The sequence below is a fragment of the Alligator mississippiensis genome, chromosome 4, assembly GCF_030867095.1.
Source record: "Alligator mississippiensis isolate rAllMis1 chromosome 4, rAllMis1, whole genome shotgun sequence".
Lineage (NCBI taxonomy): Eukaryota > Metazoa > Chordata > Crocodylia > Alligatoridae > Alligator > Alligator mississippiensis.
In genome coordinates this window covers 186,035,891-186,062,239 of record NC_081827.1, presented here as the reverse complement: position 1 = coordinate 186,062,239, position 26,349 = coordinate 186,035,891, and the positions used below count along the sequence as shown (strand labels likewise).

General features: G+C 45.3%; 2 pseudogenes; one reads left to right on the top strand and one right to left on the bottom strand.

The window, feature by feature from the left end:
• Positions 1-702: 702 nt before the first annotated feature.
• Positions 703-826, top strand: LOC132250471 (U2 spliceosomal RNA; annotated as a pseudogene).
• A 22,572-nt stretch (positions 827-23,398) lies between these two features.
• On the bottom strand, positions 23,399-25,182 carry LOC102574969 (DNA polymerase epsilon subunit 3-like; annotated as a pseudogene).
• Positions 25,183-26,349: the final 1,167 nt, after the last annotated feature.

The window sequence follows — 26,349 nt, the reverse complement described above, 5'->3', positions numbered from 1 at the left end:
AGTGAGCTGTGTGCCTGCTGTGTATCCGACCTCTACACCAAGCTGATATGATGCTTTGTGGTGTCCAACACGGTTCTCTGGTCCAGCGAATTCTACATGGAGCACATCACAGGGCAGTGCCAGTACATGGACCACACCAAACTGCCAACAGGAAGCAACAGAGGGGATTGCCTGACCACCTGCCACTGCTACACCCAATGGACTTTAAGGACTTTTGAAATCTTGGACTCTTCCCAACCCCGACAATTGTATCCCATATGTCATTAGTTGTAACTATGTGTCTGCTTTATGAACCATCTCCCTGCTAAAATGTGGTATTGTTGTGTGGGCTCTCCTGTACAGCCTTTTCCATATAAGCATTGCATCTCCACTCCCCACTTTTTTCTCCTTCCCACCCCTCAACCCTGGGCTTAGTTGGATGCATGTTTTATATGCAACTTAGTCACGTTCACACCCCTAACCCTATACCCTATTATGTAGCCCTCATTTAGGTCTTCTGTATTCCCTTGTGCATCAAACTTTGTCATCTTGGGCCTTAACATTTTTGGCACCAAGGGGAGGGTGCCAGGGCTGGCTCTGGCCTTCCCAGTGCCAGCATGGTGTTGCAGTACCTCCAGGCCTGCTGCCAGTTCCCTGCAAAGGGAACACCTGCCCATTTTTTTTAAGGGCCACACACTCTCATACACACAAAAAAGTAACCAATCAGCGTCTCAGCCTTTTGGCTAAGATCAAGAATTTTTGGTACCAAGGGAGGGTGTCAGGACTGACTCTGGCCCTCCCAGGACTGGCTTGGTATTGCAGTACCTCCAGGCCCAGTGCCAGTTCTTTAAACAGGAAACACCTGCCTGTTTTTTTAAGGGCCACACATACAATACTGAGCCCATGCTGCTTTTGGAAGAAGTTTGATGATAGACAATATATTTCCTGAGGTTTCCTCGTATGTGAATATAAGATGAGGGCTTTTCCCCCATGCTGTTGAGGGTGGGAGAACCTCATCTTGTATCTGAGTAAATACAGTAATATTCTAAATAGATAAGCCAAACAAAAAGTCAGAGCAGGAAGAGGCAGAGAAAGGTGAAAGAGTTTGCTGAAGCTTACACAGCAACACTTCTGACGCACTTTCCAATATCTCTAAGAAAAGGAAAACTACCACCATCTAAGATGCAGTTCAAATAATCTAGCTGCTGTAGAAGCAGCTCCTTTGATCTGCAGTTGATTTAGAAAGGGATTGAAAATGCTTCAGTTCCATTGTTTAAACCACCATTGCCAGACAGTCATTACTATCAGCACATTTTGCAAGTTAGATTAAACAGGCTAGGCTTAATTGAAAGATAAGAGGAAGTTAGCCATGTTAGTCTGAAATCAGGCAGAAGGCAGAGTAAATTTGCACCTTATAGACAAACTAAATCATAGTTGTATACCATAAGTTTTTGTAAGCAGAGGTCTTACTTCATCACAGCATCTGAAGAAGTAAGCCTTTTGCTTCTGTCTTAATTGAAAGATGTTACCCATGTGGGCAAGTAGTCAGCAATTTGTCTTCATATCTTAACCCTGATGACATATCCCAGTGTCCTATTTGTACAGACCCTTGGTTCAAATTCAGAGTCATGCAGGGTAAACGAGGTACTCTGACAATCAAAACAAATACCTGTAATAAATAGCTATAACAAGCAACACGTGCTTGTGCTAAATCAGCTTTGAAACATTGCCAAACTACATCATCTGGATACGAAAGGGCACCGTGCTACTTGACATATATACACTGTTTCATCATGGCATTACTACATTCAAGTCCCCATTGGCTTATACTGATTGAAGTTATTTAAGAAACTATCAATGACTTAATTGGAACAAGAGCTGTAAAACATGTTCTGTTCTGACAAACTTAATGCAATATTTTAGACAGGTGATTAAAAGAATTATGAAATCATACTGGCTTCTTAAACCATGTATTTTTTCAGGCCTAGGGACAGAAATTGCACATAAACCAGAATAAGTGATTAGAAACTGTTTCAAATCTGTAACACAACAGAAGTTCAGTGCATATAAGCCACTTTAAAAATTGCCCAAACTGATTTAAGCCTGGATGAATGCAGTACCAGACTTAACTGATTTAGGTTAAACCAGTTTATTGATTTTCTGTCCCAGATCCCCTCCAGATTCAAGTTAACTCACAGTCCCTCAGCATCCCAGGGTGCTTTGCACCTCCTCCCCTCACAGGGTAAGCAAATTAGCCTTGACCCAAGCTGTCTGCTCTAGCCCAGCAGGAAGGCATGCTGTAGCAATCTCCAGCTTTTGTCCTGAGCCACTGCAGGCATGTGGCTGCATTTCCAGAATCAAGAGTGAATAACTTTTCACTTGCTTATTGGTTCAATCTATGCAGTTTAGACTAACCTGTGAAGCTTGCATCAATTCAGCCTCAGGCTTTTTGATTGTACTTAGCCCAGATGCCTTATTCTCAACTCTAATTAGCACTTTCAAAATCTCTGTCACCTTAGAGATCATTGCTGATAACTACTAAGGGAGTTTTAGACATCTGTCATAAAAATTCATTAATTGCAATCCTCTTAACTTTGTTAATATTAAGGGAACAGACGTATCTCAATCTCTTGGTCTGCTAGAAATTCTCTATTCAGACTCATAGCCCTCCAAATATTTGCTCCAGGCCCGGATGAAGAATTCATATTGATGCCATGAGAACACAACTAACAATAGAAATCTATACATGGCTTTGCCCATTGTTCGACATCTGGGTAGAAAGGAAACCAAGAAGGAATATTTTTTTCCATAAAAGTGCTCAAAATTGATACAGCTGAACAACACTGTTTATTGTTCAGGTTGAATAAAGTTCAGTATTCTCCTCCCACAGACCAGCTTGTCACTGATATTTGTTTTTGTCTTCAACTGAGATAAAAATTTTGGCATTTTAAGATTTTCCATGAGGAAGGACACTTGACCTGAGGAAGGGCACATGACACCTGAAAGTTTGTCCAACTGCTCTCCTGACTATACAGTTGATCCACTAAAAGATATCACAAAAAATCCTTACATATTTCCTGGACCATCATGGCTATAACACTCCAACCCTACAACATAGAACAGAAATTCCAAAAAAAATTATTAGAAGAATCAAAACATTCCCTTTCGATATCTTTTAGCAAAAGAAAACTTTTTTTTTTTTTGCATTTTTAGTATCAACATGGAGAATTTCAGCTTGTGGAAATGATCTGAAATACACCATTTTAAAAGCATTTCAGTGACAACAGCACTTTCCAAATATGGTGCTTTTCCTAATGTAAGTGATAGTTCAGATTCCCAAGACCTAATCTATTCTATGATTCAGGAATAAATACTAGGAGGTAATGAGAACTAAGCTTACAGAAAATGTTGCATCACAGGAAGATGCCATTTCAGAGGTTTCATCCGAATTTATTCTTTTTAATTTTCAGTCATGTAAAAAAATATTTAATGTCAAGTCAGAATATGAAATATTCCAATCTGGACTGAACTTATACAAATGAAGTATGCTTTTTATTTTCCCTGGTGGAAAATATTTTTTGGAGAAAAAAGAAAATGAAACACACATACCATACCATATGTGCAAGGTTTTCTACCAACATTTTTTCCCCCTTGAAACCACATTATTCAATTAAAAAAACCCAAAACCACTTAATGAGACATTTCTACCACATTTGTTCTTAATTAGTTATGCAAGCAATTCAGTGTGTTTTCAAAATCATTTAACATTTTAAATAGCATAAAAGTGCATAAGCTGCAACTACAGTAGGAGGTTGGGCTGATAAAAGATTTCTTTAATTGACAAAAAGCTTGAATGTTTCTTTATTTCACAGGCATGGAAGCTGATCCTTTTACTCTTTCAAAATAAGTTATGGAAGAATTGTAATTGCAAGAGGAATTTTTTTTATTTAAGGAAAATTTTTCTTGTCCTAAATCAATTCCAATTCCATGAGTCATTCAAGAACCATATGTGGCCCTGCTACCAGCAAGCATCCTTTACCTCTGCCTGGGGCTTCAGATGCTTCCAAATGCTTTGGCAGGCATCTTACTTGCAGGTCCAAACCTGGAGGTTTGGGATTTGGTTGCCCCCAAGTTTCATTTGCCCTCAGCCATGTGGCCACAGGAGCAAGCTAGGGAGAAGTCTCCTATTTCCATAAAGTTGGCATATAGCCAAGATCTTCCCACTGGAATTGAAAGTGGAATGCATTACCTTGGTCAGGGTACTACCCCCTGCCACACTGATGGTCTTTCCCAGCCAGTAGGAAAACCACCTTGGTGGTCATGGGTTTGGAACTCTTTCCAATAGTGTTGAAAAATGAATTAGGACATGGCCCATTTTCAGAAGAGGCCATGTTTAGACAAAATCCTTCCCATTTGGGAGATATGAATAGGAAGGATGTTTCTGAAGTTGCTACATAGTTCTCTGTCTCCTGATCATGATCTCAAATACAGTTCTCACTTAGCCTGTTTGTGCCTTCTAAATTAGCTACTGGCTCACATTTCACATGGGGGTCTTCACAAGCAGGCAAAAGTTAACCTTCAGTGCTCTCACTGAGGTCAGCTCCCACAGCATACCCCAGTATAATAGTAGCATTGCTATTCAAGAGAAATGTTTGTTCTCTTGAGTAATGTGGAACATTTAGTATGAAATTATTTGGCTTGCTGGCGCCTTTAAGTCATTAAAGACTCCGTGTTCTCCTCTTAGATAGAGCTGTAGAGTGACCCCACACAGGTTTTGATATGCAACCCTTGAGCTCATAGCTTCCCAGATGGCCCCCACATTCAGCAGGAATGCACTATGCATTTTTTCCTGTCAAGTGAAGAGCACCCTCAGATGCCCCTGTGCTCAGTGAGAACCAGGAATTCACAGCACCATGCAGGATTGAGCTCTAAAAGCACAACCTAGAAAGGCTACCAAGACTGGGATCCATAGGAAGCTTTGGCTTCAGTCTTTCAGATCCCCTGCTAACAGTGTTGAGGGATTTATACTCTCAGTACTTCTCAAGGGCCACCCCCTAACAATGGCAGCAAGCCATACACCAGCTGTGCTGTCACTGGCTTCAAGCCAGCCTGTGTGCTCTGTGACCCTGTCAGCAAGGTTTGCAGTAATCTAATTAACAGTGCTTAAACCAGTACAAACTAATCTCCACTTCTTAAGTGGCCTTAAGATGATGGTAGAGAAACCACATGCTATTCCCCAGCTCCACCTCTTTCCATGCCCACATCCCACTTCTACAAAGTCCTTGAAATGCAAAGCGCTCTGAGAAGAACCTGAGTAAAAGGCAAAGCTCAGCAGACATTTTTTTGTTTCACAAGATTCAATAAGCATGAGAAAACCACAGAAAACTAGGCATTTCTCTCATCCTAGCTTTCTCAAATATCATCTGCCACCCAACACAAGCACACATTGAATAAACTGTTTGTTGGATTCAGTTGTCTCATCAGGAAGATGCAATACTGCCAAGACAAAGAACCCCAGTGAAATGTTTCCTTAGCAAATACATTTAGATATTTAAGGCACAATGCCATAAACAAATGTTTTGTTCTACATCCCTTGGGAAGCAGTATCCGAAGCCCCCTTGTGAGCTAGAGCCTTAGGACATAGACAATACAGCCAACTGCATTTTATAGCAGGGCATGAGAGATACCTGCCAGAGACTAAATGTCATAACTATAATAAACCAGCTATAATAGAAATGCACAGTTGAGGCATGAAGTATAACAACTTCCTTATGTTACATTTAAAGAGTTAGGCTGAAATTAGTATGAGGGGTTTATTTCTTAGGTTTTTATTTTAAAGATGCGGATGCAAGAAGGGTAATCGTTAGGGCTGTGTGAAGCTTTGGGTGCTGATTCGATTCAGAGGAGATTCGGTTCGATTTGGTGGCCGAATCCCCAAATCTGAATCAAATCAGGAAACCAAATCAAAAGGTCCAAATTGATTCAATGCTCTCTGAATCAATTTGGAAAAGATTCAGAGAACTTTGGCAATTTGGGTAGTCCCCACTCACTGCAGCAGGGAGCTGACCTGGACTCCATGCTGGTAAGTCGGGGTGGGGGAGAGGGGGCTGGAGGAGGAGGGAGAGGGCCATGGGGGGGACCTCTGCCAGGCCCCATCCCCTACCTGCTCCTCCAGCCCCCCTGAGCACTCCTTGACCCCTACCCGCTCTCCCAGCCCCCCGCCCCCATGGCTACCCTGCCCACACAAGCTCTTGGCCCTTTCAAAAAAAAAACCAAACCAACAACAAAAAATCCCCAACTCACTGGCTGCTGCAGCAGCCTCAGGGCTTCTGGGTGCTCATGGCAGAGACTCCCATGCAGCATGGGGCAGCAGGGATTGCCCCCGCACCTGGCAGCAGCTGGTGAGTGGGGGCTTTTTTTTTTTTTTAAAGATGTGGGAGAGCAGGTGAAGCAGCCATTGGGAGCAAGTGGAGGATGGGGCCAATTCAGAGATTTAGCCAAATCGATTTGGGACAGTGATTTGAATCACCAAATCGAATCACTGTCCCCCAAATGGGCTGAATCTAAATCCAAAGCGACTACTAGCCGCTTCACATGGTCTACTAATTTTCAATAACTAAAAAAGGAACATATTGGAAACATTAGTAAAACACATTTGACAAGAAGTAATCCCCGCAACATTTTTCTTTCCAATTTCCCTTTTATTATTAAAGGTAAGTACATGTCTGTGTTTCTGTTTTAATAAGAAAGGAAGTAGGTTGGGATAGATGGTATGCTTAGAAAATATTCTTGCAGTCTACTTATAGCAGGCTAATCTTGCTCAAAGTAATCATCAGGGATCTGGGTTTTCCATTTCCCATGGGAAAAACGGAAAAAAACACAGATGTTTTCCTTTAACCAAGAAAAACGCAGATTTTTCTTTTTAACAGAGAAACACAGATTTTCCACTTTTGCAAAGACCTCTCCGCAGGCTGACTGATTTCCAGACTGCAAGGGGCTGGGGGGAGCAGAAGGAGGGTGGTCAGGCAGGGACGCCATGTGCATATGCACACTTATACATGCATATGGCCACCAGGTAGCCTGGAGAGCAGCTCCCACAGGTAAGTCTGGTGCAGGTAAGTGGGAATCAAGGTCCCCATAGGGAGGGAGTTTGGCAGGGCTAGGGCTGAGGCTGAGGCTGCTGCCTAGCCCAGGTGGTACATGGAACTTGGGGCCTGAGGCCATGTGCAACTGTAGAGCCTGGGTGGGGAGCGGGAAATGGCCATGGGTGGTTCATCTAGGGGGTGGGGTGGGCTGGCTCCCCACCATTGCATACACTTCTGGGTGGGGCATGGGGGGCATGTGCCCCCTAGGTCTGTGCACTGGGTTGGGCATATGCAGGTTGCTCACTGTGGGCTCAGGCTCCCTGCCCTGCTGCCCTCCTCCCTGGGCATCTGAAGCCCAGCAGGTGGGACCCAATGTGGCAGGGCAGAGTGGGGTCAGGCAGGGAAGCTCCTTGCCCCTGGGAGCCCAGTACCCTCTGTGCACTCAGCAGCAGTAGGGGTGATGGCACAGAGTTGTGCCCCTTGCTGCTGCTGGGCAGGCAGGGGGCACCTTGCCATGGTGGTACAGAGCTCCCAGCAGTGGCAATAAGCTTTCCCACCTGGCCCCACTCGGCCCTGCTGCACCAAGTCCCACCTGCTGGGCAGTGGAGACCCCAGGGGGAGGGCAGCAGGTAGGGAGCCCTGAGCCTGCAGTGGGCAGCCCACCTACCCCCAACCCCCATGGGCTCCACTCTGGCCGTGCCACCCACAGGGGAGGAGAAGCAAGGCTCTGTGCTCCGCTCTGCTGCAGCAGCCGCCACCTCCCACAGGTAGCAGCTGGGGCTCAGGCACTGATGCAAGGGGCTGAGGACCTGCATCCCTGGCAGATAGAGGCCCCCTCTGGCTGGAGACGGTGGGGCTGTGGATGGGGAGTGAAGGGCACCAGCAGGGGTGGGGGGGCTGTGGGTGGAAAGTGAGGGGTACCAGCAGGGCCTGGGGGCTGTGGCTTGTCAACGAGGGGCCTGGATCTGCATCATGGTGAGCCAAGGAGTCAGGGGGAGCTCTGATTTTCCATGGCAAAAAACCCAAAATCAAAATTTGTTAGTTACTTAGAATTTATTTCATTATAATGATTGAGGTACTGGTAGGCTTCCAAATTGCTTTAAATTGTAAATATATCAATAAAACATTGTGTTTAATTGATGTGTGTGTGTGTGTGTATACATACATATATATACATATATATATACATATACATACACACACACACACATAATATTTCATTTTAATAATGGATTTTGGGGGTTTTTAATCAGAGAATTTGTGATTTTTAAACAGAGAAAATCAGGCTCCCTGGTAATCATGCAGGCCAGCATGTTATTGCCAACATTACAGAGAAATGCCATGCCTCAGTTGGTATCAGTCATTGTAGATGTTAGACAGCCATTCATCTAAACCAACTGAGCATTTTGGTCATTTTTCTGCATTTTGAATGCTTATACATGTTTCTTTATCGGCTCAAAAAATGTTTGCACGGCTAGTGACAGCCACACCATTTTGTCTTTACCACAGCAAAAAGCCCTGTAGTAACTGCTGAAAAGTTTTATTGAACTTAAACTTGCTACTTAAAGACTGGAGTAAAATGAAGGTCACATAGAAAAGGAATTTGGCTGTCCTAAATGGAATAAAAGGATTTGACCACAAGTGTCAGAAGTAATACAAAGAGCAGCATATTTCTGGTAGCATTGGGAGCAATTATGTACTTTAGTCTTAAGGAATATGATATAGTGGTGAAGGGCTTTACCCTATAGTAAACAAGCTACTTGTTCTCTTCTTTTAGGCCCTTTTCAGCTGCCTATTTATCTGGTCTTGAAATTTACAGTCAATACCTCCTTCCACCTTGACTGTTTCAAGGATAAGAGTTTACATACCTCATTTGACTATTACTTTCTCCCACAAGCTCTTGCTTTCTTCCACACTTCTCCCTGTGCCTGGGACACTATCCTGCATGACTGACTGGTGCCTCCTGAATCTGAGGGGGGCCCCTGCAGAAGCTGCCGAAGGTGGCGGCCTTGTCGGGGGGGGGGGGGTACCAGCCCTACCAACAGCATTAGTGTCAGTCGTCAGCGGGGCACATGCACCCCCGTGCACCCCCTACCAGTCGTCTATGCTATCCTGTTCTTCACATTCCTACTAAAGATTCACTTTCACTATAATATTAATAATAAACTGACAACTAATTGTGACCAGGTAGCATGCCAACAAATTTTTGCTGATTATTCTATTTATTGCTTAGCTATATCATAGAATTTAATTTAACACAAGCACTAAAACTCCTTGGACATAAGACTCATGTACATGCCTCCTCTCACCATTATGGATGGTCTCCCTCCCCATGTCTTCTTTTTCTCCTGTTACATTTAATCCTAAATTAAGCTATATACCCTATGTGAGGGCAGGCCTCTTACTACGTAAATTCCAAAGAATTCATCGTGCTAGAATCCAGATAATCAGTACCCAAATAATAATCAGTTACTCAAAGAACTTTGTCTGCCAGATAACCAGAAGATATTTTTGGAAGTTTAGTGGCCTGAAGCATCTGTACATGAGTCCACACAGTGAAACTGCTCCTGTCCTAAGGAGCTCACTTCATTAAAAATGATGTCTAATAATCCTCTAGTCATTGTGTAGAGGCCAAACTATGGCTACATATAGATGTGCAGTTTCTCCTGGGAGAGTCCCCTCTGGAATAACCCAAGTAAAATGGCTCCCGAGAGACTATTTCTGTACAAATACCAGTTGAAGATAAACCACAGAGCAGCCCACCAGAATCCCCATCCTGGGACCAGGGTGACAGTGTGTCAATGCCAACCAACTAAGAAGAAGAACATTTTCCCTTCATGCTTCAGGCTGGAAAAGACCAGCACTAAAGCACTTAGGGAGCATAAGCTGCTCCCAGCTTTTTTGTTCCATCTTTCTAGCTACAGCCCAGCCCACCCTGTTGTGGACATGAATGACCCCAGGGTCCACACAGGCCAGAGAGGAAAAGCCAACCTGCCCTCACCCTACCCAACTAGTCCTGGCTGATTACAGGCCCCACCCTCCTCAACTGCAGCATTTGCAATCAGGAGGCAGATGAGAAAGGAGCATACCCCTCCACTGTTGCCACTGGCCCTGGCTAATTGGGCAGAGTGGAAAGCTCCAGGCCTGCTCTAGTTAGGGCCTTCAGGGAGCAGCTGTGCAGAATGCGAAGCTTGGTAATAGTAGCAATAGGTGGGTCCCTGATCTGTCTTCCTCCACCACATTCCCCACCAGCCCAGGGCTCCAGCTGTGGGAAGTAGCTATGAAGGGTGCTGGGCTCAGCTGGGGACAGCAGCAATGGCAGGTAGTTCTCCCTTCCAGAACCTGCTTCCAACCAGTAGGGTGCTTCAGGAGAGGACTGGCAGGGGGACAGAGTGCCTGGAAAGGGTGACCCAACCACTGCCACTGTTCCCAGTCAAGCCTGGCACCCAAGGGTGATACTCACAGAACCCCAGCCGGAGAGGGTCAGAACTCGCCTTGGCTCTAGGTTGGCCAGGGCTCAGGAACTCCACCTGCCTCTAAGTCAGCCAAGAAAAGTGACAGCAGCAGGTGGGTTTCCCCCACCCCCTTCCTGCACCCAGAGGCAAACTGTGCTGGAGATGGGGAAGGGAAAGAAGGGGGAGGGGGAATGAGGCTTACCTGCTTCAGGAACTCAAAAAGTCCCAGCACCTGCTGTTGCAGTGCAGTCTGTTTGCCAAGGGGAGGGAGGGGGGTGGCAGGGCTGCAACCATCCCTGAGGCACCAGGGCATCTCCCACAACCTGCTTTTTGAATTCCTAGATCCATCTAGGTGCTTGAAGTACTTTCCTGAAGGATACACACAGAGCCAGAGAATAAAGTAACTTGCTTAAGGTCACACTGGAGATCTGGAAGGTATATGCTGATCTGCCAAATCCCAATCTGGTGTCAGCCACAAGAAAACCCTTCCTCTCCTTCACATTCATGAACACAAAATTAGAGCTGGAGACAATTTAGGATTCTCTTTGCAGTTGCTGAGAAAACCTTCAAACACAGCCAAGCTGAAATACAAGCCAAAATGAGGGACTCTCCAATAAAAATATTTAAAGAGGCTAAGAACCAGCAACCGCTATGATTAAGGCAGTTCTGTCTCCTGCCTTATAAACCACTCAGCTAGTCAGTTAAACAAACCTAGCCCAATTTTGGAAACTACTCAATCAAAGCCTGAGTCCAACAGTTGTAAAGCATTATGGGGCTGACAATGCCCCTGTATCTGACAGGGGAGTGAGTGGAGAATGAGCTGGCAGTCTTTCCATGTACAAGTCCATCCCCCCTTGCTCATCCCACACAGATAAAAGAATCAACTCTCTCTGTGGTGAAGCCAAGAATGTAAAGTCCGCCCCATGTTAGCAGCCCATCAGGATTGTGTGCTTGAGGCACATAAGCATCTTTTGGATCTGTATCAAGATGCCTTGACTGATCTGCATTACACTCCTTAGTAGTCATGTGCATTCCCTAAAATAAAGAGCAATAATGAGCCACATTGTCAAGGGGGTTCCAAGGACCTAGTGCCAAAATGGATGACTGTCCTTGCAGAGGAGAAAGGGAAAAACTATGAAGGTTAGGTGACAAGAAAGAGGGGAGACAATGGCCACCTTTGAAGCCTAATCTTGACAGCGGTTATTTAGAAATGCAATAAGATGGATGCCAAAGAAGTACAATGGCCCACAAACCATGGCATGCCATGTAGTTATACTACAGTAACACAGGGCAACCTCAACCAAGATGAAGTCTCCATTGTGCTCTGTGGGAAAGAAAGTCCCTGCACCCAAAAAATTTACATTCGGCAATAAAGATAGTTTTATTATTCTTAAAGGCTGAAGCATTATTACGGGACAGCTCCACACACAAGCAAAAGTACTTTTGTAGCATGTGCTAACATTAATTTGTCTGTACACATAGGTAAACAAATATGTAAAAAGGAGACACAGTGAGACAGCATTTAGCATGACCTGCCAAACTACAAACTCTTCAGGGAGCTTGAATATTGTGTTTGCAAGATTAAGCTAACACATGCCAGAAACCACATCTTCATTTTACTATATGATTGTAACCCAAGGCTCATTAAGGGCCTTGTTATACATTGGACTTTTTGCTTCTCAAATGTTGGTCATTGTTGCTTGTAGGTGTTATAGGGCTTTGGCCCCCTTTTTGTCAGTGCCTTGCCCCCCAGCAATGTCAGGGTGAGATCGGGCTTTGGTGTCACCTAGATGGTTCAGGCACTGCTTCTACACACCTGCCACATCTTTGATCTTTTGTTTGCTGGGGAGGCAGTTCCCTGTAGGTAGCCCAAAGGGGGTCTCGACCCTGAGTTTTCTTTGTGGGGCTCCAACCTCCCCTTTGCCCCATCCTTACCACATCCATGGCCTGGGCAAATGATGCTCACTGCAGGTCTTCCCCTGGATGATCTCACCTCATCCACGCTGCCTGCCTCAAAATGGGTCGGGTTTTCCTGGCTGTCAATCTTTCCGTGTCCGTTCCTTGTCTTTGGGCCGGCTCCTGGGCAACTAAACATGCCCCGTCTGGGGCCAGCTGTAACTGAGGAAAACTTAACTGAAAAAGTGTCTGGTATCTGCTGACGGGCTCCTGGGATTCTGTCTCCCTGGACCCCTTTGGTCACTTTGGGGGACTTGTCCATCCCTTCTCTCTTAGCAGGCGTGGGGACAAGCAGCCACCTGGTGCCCAGCCTCTGTCAGGTCTCCCAGAGTGACCTCCCTGGGTCCCGGCTGACCTGTAGTCAAGCTATCCTGGTCCTACAAGCTGGTCATTTACTTCCCGGGGGTCTGTGATCTCCCGCGCTCTGTTCCCTGTGGGGCTGCAGCTGGTGTCTCGCAGCCGGTGTTTCTCTCCCCACTCCCCGGCACCACCCCAGCTGCATCTCCAGCTGCTTTTTGAGCAGCCCGCACCTCTCCAGAGCCATGCCCCTGGGACTCACTGATTCACAGGCTCAGGCATCTCCAGAACTGCTGAGCCTGCACCTGCATCTCTCTCCAGCTGCCACTCATCTTCACTCCTGTGGTGAGTATTGGGGCGCGTCGGCAGGGGTTTGGGATGTGTTGGGGGGGCTTTTGCCTCCCCTCTCACAGTCATGTTAGGGCCTTGATACACATTAATTTTAGGTGGTTCCTGGAGCTCTTAATCCTTGGATTGCCTACACATGACCACCTAAAACTAGTTTTAAACACACTTTAGGTGGTTTAAAATTATGCCACTCCAGGGCAGGTTTCTCTCTGATCTGTGTTACCCAGCTCATGTTCCATTAATGTGTGGCCACTCCCCACAGATGAGCCACCCAAGTTGCAGTCCTCCAGTATCCCAGGATGCACTGGGCAATACAGATCAGAGATAAGCCTAGGCTGGAGTGGCATAACTTTAAGCTACCTAAAGAGTACTTAAAACTTGTTTCAGGTGTTAATGTGTAGACAATCTAGGGATTAAGAGCTCCAGGAGCTGCCTAAAATTAACATAAAACAAGGCCCTAAAACAACAATGGTGAGTATGTAAATGCAATGCAATATTCTTTGGGTCCAATCTTCTGCCTTTACCACACAGCTGAGCTATGCTTTCTTGCCCTAGCCCTAATAATCTTCAGGAACAACTTCATTACAGACCAAGACAGTGGGTATTCTTTTATTCCATCAAAAAAACACAAAAAGCCTAAGACATGTTCTTGGGGTAAATCTGTACCAGTGTTATACTTGTTGCAATGTAGGGACACCCCAACTAGGTATTTACTTCAAAACTCACTAGTTATGACTTCAAAAGAAAAAATATTTTGTCTTTAGCCAATAAAGCAGGTCTGTAGTGAAACCCAAGTATCAGTCAATCCAAGACCTTCTTCCCGTTTAAATACTGTGGTGACAGCAAACAAAACAGAGCATCCATGGGAATACTGAGGAGCAGAAGAAGAAATTGTTCAGGACTTCAAGCTTTGAGGCAACTTTGAGAAGAAAATTCAGTCTCCCAGTCTAACATAACCTTTGAGCTCTTCCATTACAGGTTGCCATTACAAACACTCCACTAAGTTTTCCTGGAAAAAATCACCCCAGGTTGAAAGAGGAAGGTATGAAACTCACTTCATTGAAGCACAGGCATTTTTTCTGTTTTGTTGTACTTTTTGTGGTATAAGAATGCAGTTTGAAGGAAAGAAGGGCCAGGGCAGACCATGAGTAACTCATCCCCCCTCAAATTCACAATATAGAAATAATAGTTATCTCAGCTGCTGTGAATAAACCATGCCTACAGTCTGTGTGCATGTCACGCACATAGATTCTTGAAGTGATTGAGATGACTTCAAACAGCCTTGTAATCAAGATCTAGTACACATTGCTGGCCTTCACCCAATATAAATGGCTAGTAAAGTCCAAATACAGAGAGATGGCAGTGGTCAGTCTCTGATGTAATACAACTATTGCCAAGACAAACCATACCCATACCCTCTGACCCTAACTGAGATTCCTAGCACAAACACTTTTGAACAAGCTACACTAAATATTTAAGCACGATGAGAATTTGTCAGAAATGCAAGCAAACAGAGAACACACGTGGGGAAGCCTGTTCCTCATCCCCACAAACTGACAATATGTTTAGCTGAAAATACGTCACAACTCTTCCTCATTATGGGCTCAAGCAACAAACATTCACAACAACTTTGAGTACTTCCTAAATTCTTCCCCTGAGAACTACACACAAGGCAAAAATGAACTAGCATTTCTCCAGATTCTCTGCACACAGAGAACTTTTGAAAAACTGCTGTCTTCTCATAGAGACTTCACTTTCCAACCTGTTCCGCCCCACCTCCCCAACCACAACCATATTCCCTGCAATTATAGTTCTTGAGCAGCATAATCAAATAATAATGTTTTATTTTGCTAAGGAAAAAAGGTCTAGAAAATACTACTGCTCCTTCTGATTTCCCACGATCTTGCATCTGTGCTTTTCATTTCTCCCTGGGTGTATAGGATTCTATATATTCGTTAGTAATGAACCTACCCCACACCATTACCTACACTTCTGCTTCTCAAATTTCTCCTTTGCTATCTAATTTGGTCTCCCTGAGCTTTTACGACCAGATTCTATTTTGGATGTGTAGACAAGTCTAGTAACATGTAAATTCCAGCAAAAACAAAAAGCAAATCCATCTAACAGCTACACAGGACAACAATAATTTTCCGAGGGCATTGGTAGACAGTAATTTTGGGCAGCTCCTGGAGCCCTTAACACCTGGACTGGCCACACATTAACACCTGAAACTAGTTTTAAGCAGTTGTTATTCAGCAAAAAGTTATGCCACTCCAGAGCAGGATTATCTATGATCTGTGTTACCCAGCTCATGTTACACAGAGTTGTAGCCATTGTAGGTTACACCTTAATGTAAACACCTCGCATGCCCTGCTGGCCCAGATTGGGCCCACTACTCCCCCTAACACCCCCGATCCCTGCTCACTGCCCCTCCCCCTACCCAGCCACCACTGCTGCTGCTGCTGCTATCTGGACTTGGCTCAGCCTGGAGAAGAGAAGCAGCCCAGTGGTGGCAGGGGCTGAGAAGGCAGGGTACCTGCTCCTCTAGGATAGACAGCACAGTCACAAATGGGGGGGTGGGGTGTCAGGGCAGGAAAGGACCCTGAGGGGCAAGTAGGGAGCCCTGGAAGGGTAGAGGGGAAGCCCAAAATGAAGGGCGGGGGAGTGAATAACTAAATCAGAGACATGTCAGAGACCAACTAAATCAGAGACTAACTTGTAGACTAGCTAAGTCAGAGACGTATAGCATAAGCTTTTATGAGCCTCATCTGAATTCAGATGTTTACCACTGAGAAAGCAGCAGGTCTATAGGCCACTCAGAAGAACTCCACAAACCAGCAGTCGTCTCTGGGTCAGGTTAGAGTGCCATGGATTAGACCCTAAAAGCTATGAGAAAGATGGTAGCAGTCAGAGATCTGCCTGCTTACTAAGGGGACAACACTTACAAACTACTTACAAACATTTCAAATGTTTTTATTTCTGGTCATCTCTGGCCAATGGTCTGAATGACCTTCACAGGAGCAAGGCATTGTGTCAGTGGATCTTAAGCCCTTGTACATGTACCAAACATTAAGCATTTATTTATTAGAGGTATATTGCCTGTACTTTTCTTGATAGGGATGGATTTCTGAATCATGAGTAATAAAAAGCAAGGTTCAATATGACTTTTGAATTTTTTAAAAAAGGTGTGCCTGATTTTTTTAAACTAATATTACAAATCTGATACATAAAGGGAGTAAGAGCAAGCATCCAATGTGTCCCTGCCAACTAAGCAACAATTGAGTGGCACTGGTCTCTAAGAACTGAAAAACAACTAAGCAAGAAAGCAGAGATAATGCATTGCAAATAAGTTTCTAATTAGACAGCTGTAGTTTGAACATATGCCACTTATTCTGGGGCCCAAAATTACGTCAGTGGGTTTGATAACAGTAACAAAAACCACATAGTAGGATTAAATGCACAAAAATCTCCAATATTAAAACTGTCCTGAGAGGAGGAAGATATGCTTTCCACAGCAAAAAAAGCTGGTGAGTTGGGTTTTTTTTTACTGGAGAAAAATTCTCACCATAAGTTTTCAATTGGAAAATGCAGTTTTTCTAAAAAAATCTTTGCAAAATCTTACAGGGGTATAGGTTGTAGCTATGTTGGTCTAAGGACATAGGTAGACAAGGTTATTTGGGTGAATCCGATATCTTTTATTAGACCAATTTAAATAGTTGGGGAAAAAATGTTAAGCAAGTTTTCGGGTTTAAAAACCCTTTGTCAGGCTGAGGATGTTGCTGCAGTTGGAGTATGCTCTTCCTGGATGGAATGAAAAGTAAAGAAGCCAGGGGCTGGGCTGGTATGCATGCAAGACAGGCAGTCAGTGAAGATGTAGACTGAGGAGTCAGTGGGTGAGAGACAGGATGGGGGGGGGGAAGGGGGAGAAGAAGGATGAGTGTAGCAGTTAAATAGTCGAGAGGTACCTGGGGAGTCAGGCAGGTTATAATGTGTCATAAATCCAATGTCTATATTTAATCCATGCTTTTTAGTATCCAGGAGGTTGATGAAGTGAAGTTCATAGGCTCGTCTCTGAGAAGTGTTTTGTAAGTTTCCTTTGAGGATTAGAACTGAGAGATTCAGCGCACCAGAATGAACGCACACCGGAAATCTATCAAAGACAAGAATACCCAATTACCGGTGGGGACATATTTCTCACAAGAAAACCACTCTCCCTCCAATCTCTCAGTTCTAATCCTCAAAGGAAACTTACAAAACACTTCTCAGAGACTAGCCTATGAACTTCACTTCATCAACCTCCTGGATACTAAAAAGCATGGACTAAATATAGACATTGGATTTATGACACATTACAACCTGCCTGACATCCGGCTCCCCAGGTTCCTCTCCACTATTTAACTGCTACATCCATCCCCCTTCTCCCCCACCCCCAGCCTGTCTCCCACCCACTGATTCCTCAGTTTACATCTTCACTGACTGCCTGTCTTGTATGCATACCAGCCTCCGGCTTCTTTACTTTTCATTCCATCCAGGAAGAGCACACACCAGCTGCTGAAACTTCCTCAGCTTGACAAAGCATTTTTAAACCCGAAAGTTTGCTTAAAATTTTTTTCCCAACTATTTAAGTTGGTCTAATAAAAGATATCAGATTTACCCGAAGACCTTGTTTGCAAAATCTTGATGTTCTGCAGGACCATGTTTATTGACTATGTCTGTTCTGAATGCATTAGAACAGAATTTAGTTTTAAAACTTACATATTCTCTTATCAGAGTGGTTTAATTGACCCAAAAGGATTTTCAAAAAAAAAACCCAACAATCATGGGAATTTTAAAATGTGACATTTTGTTCCTATTTGGAATAAAGCAAATCAACAGTATTTCCCATGAAGCAGACATTCCAGTTCATACACAGCTCTAGTTTCTAACGTGGTAAAATTAGCTTACAAAATTCATTCAAATCAGCCTGGGTAAAGACAGCCTGATGCAGATCTAGAAATATATGGAGGGAGCAAAAAGCAGTGATTACCCGTAGAACGGAACTGCTAGGTTCCACAAGGAGGTTAGTGTTGAGTCTAGTTTATTTAACATCTTTATTAATGACAAGAGCAACATGATACAGAAGAGGCCAATGCAATACTAGGGCTGTACCAGCAGTTAGACAGCAGAGAAATAATAGTCTTGTGATATAATAGCTCATTGGAAAAGGGTGTTCACTGTTCAAGCATGGGCTCACAAAGGAGAGACTGTACAGAGTAGGCTGCAATGGAGGAGCTGTATTCAGTTAAAGGAAAGGATGGATACAGTAAGGGCCTATAAGGTATTTAGATAACAGAGTCATAGAGAAGTAAGGCTGGAAGGGACCTCCAGAGGTCATCTAGTCCAACCCCCTGCCTGAGGCAGGATCATCCCAATGCAAACCATCCAATACACTTCATAATCTAAACTCTACATAAGATTACTATCAACCCTGACACAACACAGACCTAACCCCCTAACCTGCCACATGTAAAACAGAGGAACAGTGACAGCCAATGTACTGCTTTTATGAAGCATTGTCAAGGAGATCCCAGGTAGAGGGCACATCCCCTACTATAGAGGAAGGCAAAACCCCCCACAGTCCATACCAATCTGACCATGGAGTAAAATTACTTCCTGACCCCAAATATGGTGATTGGTCTGAACCTGAGCTGAGAGGCAAGAACCTCTAGCCAGGAACCTCCAGTTTTGGTCCCAGCAGGAGCATTGGCACGCCTCAGTCAAAGTTCCCAGACTTGGCTGTAACCAACACTCAATGCTTCTGAGAAGGCTTAAAAGAACCCTGACACATGTAGCAGAAAGAGGGCAAGGGTGAGGACAACCAACTAAACCTAGAATCATGGGAAACAGCCATAGTCAAATATAGGTATAGCTATGCCTAGATCAGCCCCAAGCAGTGGCTGTCTAACCTCTTCTTGAACACCAGTTAGGGAGAGTCCACAGCTTCCCTAGGCAGGCTACTCCACTGCTTCATCATTCTAACAGTGAAGAAGTTTTTCCAGATATCCAATCTAAACTTATTTTGCAGCCACTTGATCCACATCCTTCTCTCTACAGCATGATAAAAAGGTGCTTTCCCTCTTCTTTATGGCAGTCCTTCAAGTATTTAAAGATTGCTATCACATTTCTTCTTAAGTGCCTTTTCCAGAAGCTAAATATGCCTAGCTCTTTCAGTCTCTCCTCATATGACTTGCTTTCCAAGCCCCTTATCATCTTTGTTGCCTGCTTCTGGACCCTCTCTAATTTCTCTGTGTTCTTTTTAAAATGTGGATTGCAGAACTGCAGACAGTACTTCAGTTGAGGCCTAAACAGCGCCAAGTAGAGAGGCACTATCACCTCCTGTGTCTTGCACCTAATGCTTCTGTTGATGCATCCCAAAACTGCATTCATTATTAATTATCCTTTATTTATAGCTATTGAGCCAGTTACCTATCCACTTTATATAAGTTTTATCTAGCCCACTGTAGCATGTCAAGGTCCCAGGGGTGGCCACAACACCCCCTGGCAGTTCCGTGACTGAGCTTCACTCTGCCCCTATGATGCTCTCCCTTCTCACTTGCCACACCTTGATGTAAATATGATAATAAATAGAGAGGCTGCCCATGCGCCTTTTGAATAGCCCCAATTCACCTAAACCCCTACTAGGGTTCCCCCAGTACCCTACTGGGCCTCATTGGTCCTGAGGCCCATCGCTGGGCCTCACTCTATAACTGTGCCACCGCAGGGCACCCTCAAGCCTTAAGGGCTAATTGCATGGCTCCAAACCCTCCTCTTCATCATGCCCTAAGCCTTGCAGGTGTCACCACTGTCACTTTGTTGGCTTTGGCCTCCTGGCCTCAGTCCCCTTTAGCTAGGTTTGCTAGCCTGGGCCCACTGTATCGGACCTGACTTTGAGGCACTCACTCATGTCTGTCCCTTCTGGTGCCCAGGCTCCTGTCTTGCTGCACCCCTCCTGGGCGCCAGGCCCCTAGTCCTGTGGCCTTAATGTAGCACTGCCTGCTCTGTGCTCAGTAGTCAGAGCCTTGAGCCTGCCCCTGGCAGGGCTCAAGGCAATCGCTTGCCCCTTGGGCACTAATGGGACCTCTGTAAACCACCTTTTACAGCCCCAACCCAAACCACCAGTTAAACTGTAACATAAACACTAAGCCCCTTGACTATAACAAAGAGCAACAGTGGAAGCAACCCTCTACTCCTGCAAGAGGTCAAACACTCCTTCACCCCTTGTGATGGCATAACCTGCTAGCCTGGGCTCCTTGTGAGCCCCAGGCTCTCTGTTACACCCAAATATCTCCAATATGTGTATAAGAAGATCATGGCAGACCTTGTCAAAAGCCTTGCTGAAGTTCAGATACACTGTGTCCGCAGCGTTTCCTTCATCCATTCAAGTAGTTATTTTGTCAAAAAAAAAGGACAGCGAGTTCAAAACTTGTTTTTCAGAAATCCATGCTAGCTGCTTGTGATCAGCCTTTCCTCCTCCAGATGCATACAAATGTCTTTCCTTAAGATATGCTCCAGTAACTTCCCAGGTATTGAGGTGAGGCTAACCAGTCTGTAGTTCTCATGTTCCTCCTCCTTGTCTCTTTTTAAAGAGCACTGTGTTGGCCCTTTCCAGTCTGCCAGTACCTGCCCTGTCTCCCATGGCTTCATGAAAATCATTGCCAAGGGCTCTGAGCTCTCCTCTGCCAGTTCCTTCCGTACCCTGGAATGAAGTTCATCTGGCCCTGATGACTCCAACAAGCTCTCCAAGTCTGTCTTTCATTATCTCCTCCTTCAGCTTGTCCCCTTCCTTGTCCAGATAATCCTTATTAGGTTTCTGGCTGCAGCTTAAGTATTTTTAGAAGACTGAGGGAAAGTAGCTGTTGAGTATATCCACATTTTTCCATCTTCAGTTAGGAGTTCCCCTGGGCTTATTAACAGTGGACCTGCAGCTTCCTTGGTCCTCCTTTTCTGGCCAATATACTCGTAGAACCTCTTCTTATTGTCCTTAACTTCCTTTGCCGGGTGCAGCTAATTTCTTTATCTTTACTTTCCTGGTTTTCTCCCTGCAGAATCTTGCTATTTTCTGGTAAACTTCTATGGTGACCTGCCCTGTGTGCTTTCCTTTTGCATTTGAAGTAGCAGGAGGCGGGCTCACAGGAAGTTGGATCTGGTCTCTGGAAGCTTGGCCAGCACACAGCCCCCTGGCAGCCCACCCAGCCGGCCGGGGGGGCATCGCTACCATGGAGGGAAGGACTGGGTCCCCCCACAGCTCAGGGGCTGCCTGGCCCACCAGCAGCCTGCCCCCCAACCATGGGGCAGGCAGGGAGGTTTCGCCAAAAGCAGGATTGGGCCACTCACTACTGCTGCTTTCAGCTTGGGGCCACCAGGGAAGGGGCTGGCGTGCCCCATGGGCAGAGCAGTGTGTCAGGCAAGTGTTAGAGGGAAGCTATGGGTGTCAGCCAGGGCTGGCCTCTCCCCCCACCTCTGTCCAACACCCCGCACTGCCCATGGGGCACACTGGCTGGCTGCAGGAGCCTGCTTTAAAGCAGAATCAGTGAGCGGTCCAATCCTTCCTGTTGCAGAGTCTCCCTGGGGCTGGGGAGTGAGCTGCCAGTGGGCCAAGCAGCCTCCAAGCTGAAGGGGGGCCTGGTCCTTCCCTCCATGGCATCAGCACTCCTTGGAGCCAGCTGGGTGGGCTACCAGTGGGCCGTGTGCTGCCTGACTTCCCAGGGAGCTCCTGGGGCATGCAGACAATGCCACTCACAGGGACCAGTGTGTAAGTGAAGGTTGAATTTTAAGAGGTAAAAATTTGACTTAAAAACTCTACTTATACACTGTGGGCACATCCAGGTGAGCCCATATTTGCCTCTTGCCTTTGACATGCTACAACAGGCACGTGCAAGAACAAAAAAAACCATTCCCCGCACTGCAAATTTGCAGCAGGGGAACAAAATTAGACCCCTCCAGGGGTCAAACAATAACCCGAGGGGGGAAAATGGGTCAGGGCACGGTCCTCCAATGGGGAGGCTCAGTCCTCCACAAAGACACTCTGGCAGCCTGCCAGAGCATCTCTGTGGTTGGCCCTTTCCCTGGTCCTGAAGCACGCTGTCTGCCCATCCGGGTCAGGCATCAGTGCAAGCTGCAGGGACCTGGACCCAGCTTCTGCCAGGTAAGTAGGGGGGTTGGGGGGGGCTGGAGGAGGGGGGAGGGGACCTCCCTCAACTCCCCATTCATTCTCCCTGCTCCTCATTTGTTCTCTCTCTCCCCCCCCCCGTTCATTCCTCCAGCTCCCTGCTTGCTCTCCCCACTCCCCTTTGGTTTCCCCCCACCCTCCATTAGTTTCCCCTCCACCCCATTTGTTCCCCTAGCTCTCTGCTGGCTCTCCCAGCCCCACACTCACCAGCAGAAGCAGAGAATGAGCAGGAGGCTGGAGAGAGCATGGGAATGTCTCTAGGGGCTGGAGACAGCAGGGGAACAAGCAGCAGCCTGGAGACAGCAAGGGAATGTCTCCAGGGGCTGTCTCCATCCTCCTGCTTGTTCTCCTGCTCATCTCGAGCCTCCAGAAGCTGCAGAAGAGCAGGGCAATGAGCAGGAGGCTGGAGGCAAGTAGTGGGGGGACTGGGGGGCAGCTGTAGCCCCTGGGGGAGCCTAGAACCCTGCAGGCAGGGTAGTCCATGTGCTGGGGGGTGGGGGGCTCTGCCCTGTGGGCTATGGGGAGCATTGGCAATGCCAATGGGTGTGCACATGGGTGCACATGCACACTCTGAGCGTGGCAGTCACCCCCTCAGAAAAGGCACTGCCAACACTATTGGCGGTGCCTGTGGGCAGTCACCATTTGCTACTGCCCCTCCTGCCACCAGCAGCATCTGCAGGCAGTCAGCAATTTCCACTGGCCACCACTGTCGCTGCCGGCAGTGTCTGTGGGTGGTCGCTGGTCACCACTCCTCCCACCGCTGCTGACAGCACTGGTGGCATTTGCGGGAGCTCCCCGCTTACCACTGCCACCACACTCCCACCACCATCAGTGCCACCATGCTCTGCCAGCCACCGGAGGCATGCAGCATTCATGCAGGGGACCCACCCCTCCTAAGCAGCCCCCACACCCAGTTCCCCCACACCTACCCACACTGTGACTCACCCCCCCACATCCCTCCATACCCACCCACATCCCCCCCACCCCTTCCCACCCCCTCCTGCAAACCACACATCCCCCCATCACACGCCCACCATGTGATAAGGAAACCAAAAGCACACATAAAAACATAGATATTTAGGATTTATTTTATTATGATGCCAGAGACCTTGGTAGGCTTCCATATTTCTTTAACACTGTAAATATAGCAATAAAATATTGCCCATCTGATCAATCCCCCTTTCTCTCTCTCTTTTGTTCTAATTGTGTAAGAATGTGGATTTGGGGGTATTTTAAAAGTGAATTTGGGATGCTGCTTCAGCAGTCTTGCTGACACAAGGGGCTAGTGTCCTCAGATACCAATTGGCTGGGCCCCAGAAGCTCCTGAGCTGCTGGCCAGGGCAGGTTTTTATACTGCTGGGGACAGCACAGGTGCTGACCCTGGGCTCTAGATCCCCCTGGCTGCAGAACCGGGAAAAACTAGGCAGGATTATTTTGCTTCAAGTGGCACAATGTGTTCCACAACAAAGTGCATGTCTGAGCACGTGCACTGAGGCAAAAAGCCCCGGCTCAGATTTTCACTGCTTCTATTTGAGCTGCTGCAGGTGCACGTGCTTGCATTTGTGGTCGTGCCCCATGAAATACAATATTTTAGAAGCTCCTTATAGAGCCCATTGGTCTCTTGCCACTCTTCTTGAGTTTCCATCATATTGCCAATTTCTTGTTGGCTTTCCAATCCTGTGCCCTTTAGAAGTGCCCAGCCCTCCTGTGTGTCTTTATCCTTCAATCTTGCCCCTTGGGCACTAATGGGACCTCGGTAAACCACCTTTTACAGCCCCAACCCAAACCCATGACACCATACCTATTGAGAGGTTATCTTTTCACTGCAGAAGCTATAGAAGGAGTCTCATCAGGGTTCCCTTCTTGCACAGTTAAGGCAAGGAGTGAACAAGCCCCAGGAACAGTGTGGACCTTGCTTTACCAGAAAACTAGGGGCACAACAAAGTTGATTTACATTTACATCCCTATGCCAAGAGTCCGGTCTTGATGCATGTCTCTTTTCAGCAGGCTGGGTTACCTTTTCCTCTTCATTCTGCTCCTCTTCTTTCATTCTTCTATCATTGTCATCATTCCCCTTCACTCCATTCTTGTCTTGTTCCTCAGAGTCTGCCTTGTTGTCTTTGTTTTTTCTCACTGATTTCTTTCTCTTTTGCTGTCAACTGTAAATTTCCAATGATTCTTTTAAAGGGGCCACAAAATACTCTAACTCTATTTCCTTCATGGCTGAGGCAATGTCTCCAGTATTCAGCATTTTTCTCTTCTCTTTCCTTATAGTTACTTAAATATGAAGTTGCATACAACACAAACACACTTGCAGATGGAGATATTTCACTCTGAGCTTCTTTGGAAATGTTTACTCCATCAGGAAGTGCTTCTTTAATAACCCAAGTGATGACAGCACTGGGCAAATTCAAGTCCTCTGGTCTTTCTCCCATCTTTGAACACCTAGAACATGCACACAAAATAAACTCCTGACTCTACAGAAAACAATAGTAACAGTTTCATTTGTCTTCCATGGGACACAGAATTTCACTCCCATGGGAATGAGAAGATTTATTTTAGGGAGCAAAGGAGGATAACCGTAGAAACAACTGGAAGAAGTTAGGGAAAAGAAATTATAGGTTAAAACATCAAGGGAAGACTAAGCAAGAGATCTGAGATTAGTTCAAAAGGCAATAAAACCAGAATGCCAACAATAGATGGAAAGAAGTCAACTGAAACTCTTAACTTCTTAATTAAAACTGGGTAAAAGACATAAATGCAACTCTGAAGAGAAGCAAAAAAACCCAAACAAAATCACATGCTAACCAAAGCAGCACTAAACACCCTGCAGCCAGACTGCAGAGACAGCATCTCCTCAGTTAGAGCACAGATGGTTTTATATGGGAAATGTAAATAACATTTTACCATCTGTTTAATAAAACTTGAATCTGAATGGATTTGGCTAGATGTCCCCACATGTAAAGTTTATAAGTAAATATTTTATAAATTGAAGGGCTCAACCCAATACCCATTGATAAAAGGCTCCTTTCAAATTTTGAAGAGCATTGAATAGGGTCACATAACATCCTGTTGTCTGTCTTATGAATTATTGTATATATACATTCAAGACTCTGTACACAAATATAAACAGATCGTTACAGAGAAGATGCTGAATTGACTTCTAAACTATGCCAAATGCATAAAAATAATCTGGGCAAGATGCTTTTGTAGAATAGCAAGATCTTCAGAAAAAATGCAATTTCAGTCCTCCTGAAACCATATACATATTTGGATTAAAATCAGCTAGTGGAGGAAAAGTGTGGGAAAGAAATTTTGGAAAAGTTTAAAGTTTGTCATTTTTGAGACTACTTAACTTGAATCAATTTCAAAAGGAAAGAAAAGGATATGAAAAGTAACCAACAATATTTATTTTTCCATTCCCTTCCCTTTATCTAGAAAAACTGAAAAAAATCCATCTTGGGGTGACCCAAAATGGTTTGTCCCAGGTTGCCAATCAACAAAAATAATGCATTATTCACAGAGCAGTAGTTTTATAAACAGAGGCATCACTAATAAGTGGGTGGATGCTAACTTTAAATTGAACTAGTATCTTGTCCCAGTAAGAAAAGGAGTAACTAGAGATTAGCAATAGGTGAAAGTTTGATATGAAAGGTAGGCAACAATTTAGATAGAACAAAATGGAAGCTCATTCTGATCTTGACCTAACACCCTTTGAAATCAATGTCAAAGATTCATATTGATTTCAATAAGAGTTAGATCAAGTCAAAAGTTACCAAATGTAAGCAGTGTTCCAAGAATCATCATATTTTGTTTTACAGCCATAATGAACTGTTTTGCATAGCACACCATAGAATTGCATGAGATGATTGCATCATCTAACCTAATTGCTTGTGACAGAACTTTCTTTGATAAACACACAATTCAAAGGCTTCAAGTGATGGAAAAATAGAACCAATGCCTCCAGACTGTTACCAATCCAAGATACTATCCACTAGATCACAGGTATCAAACTCAACTC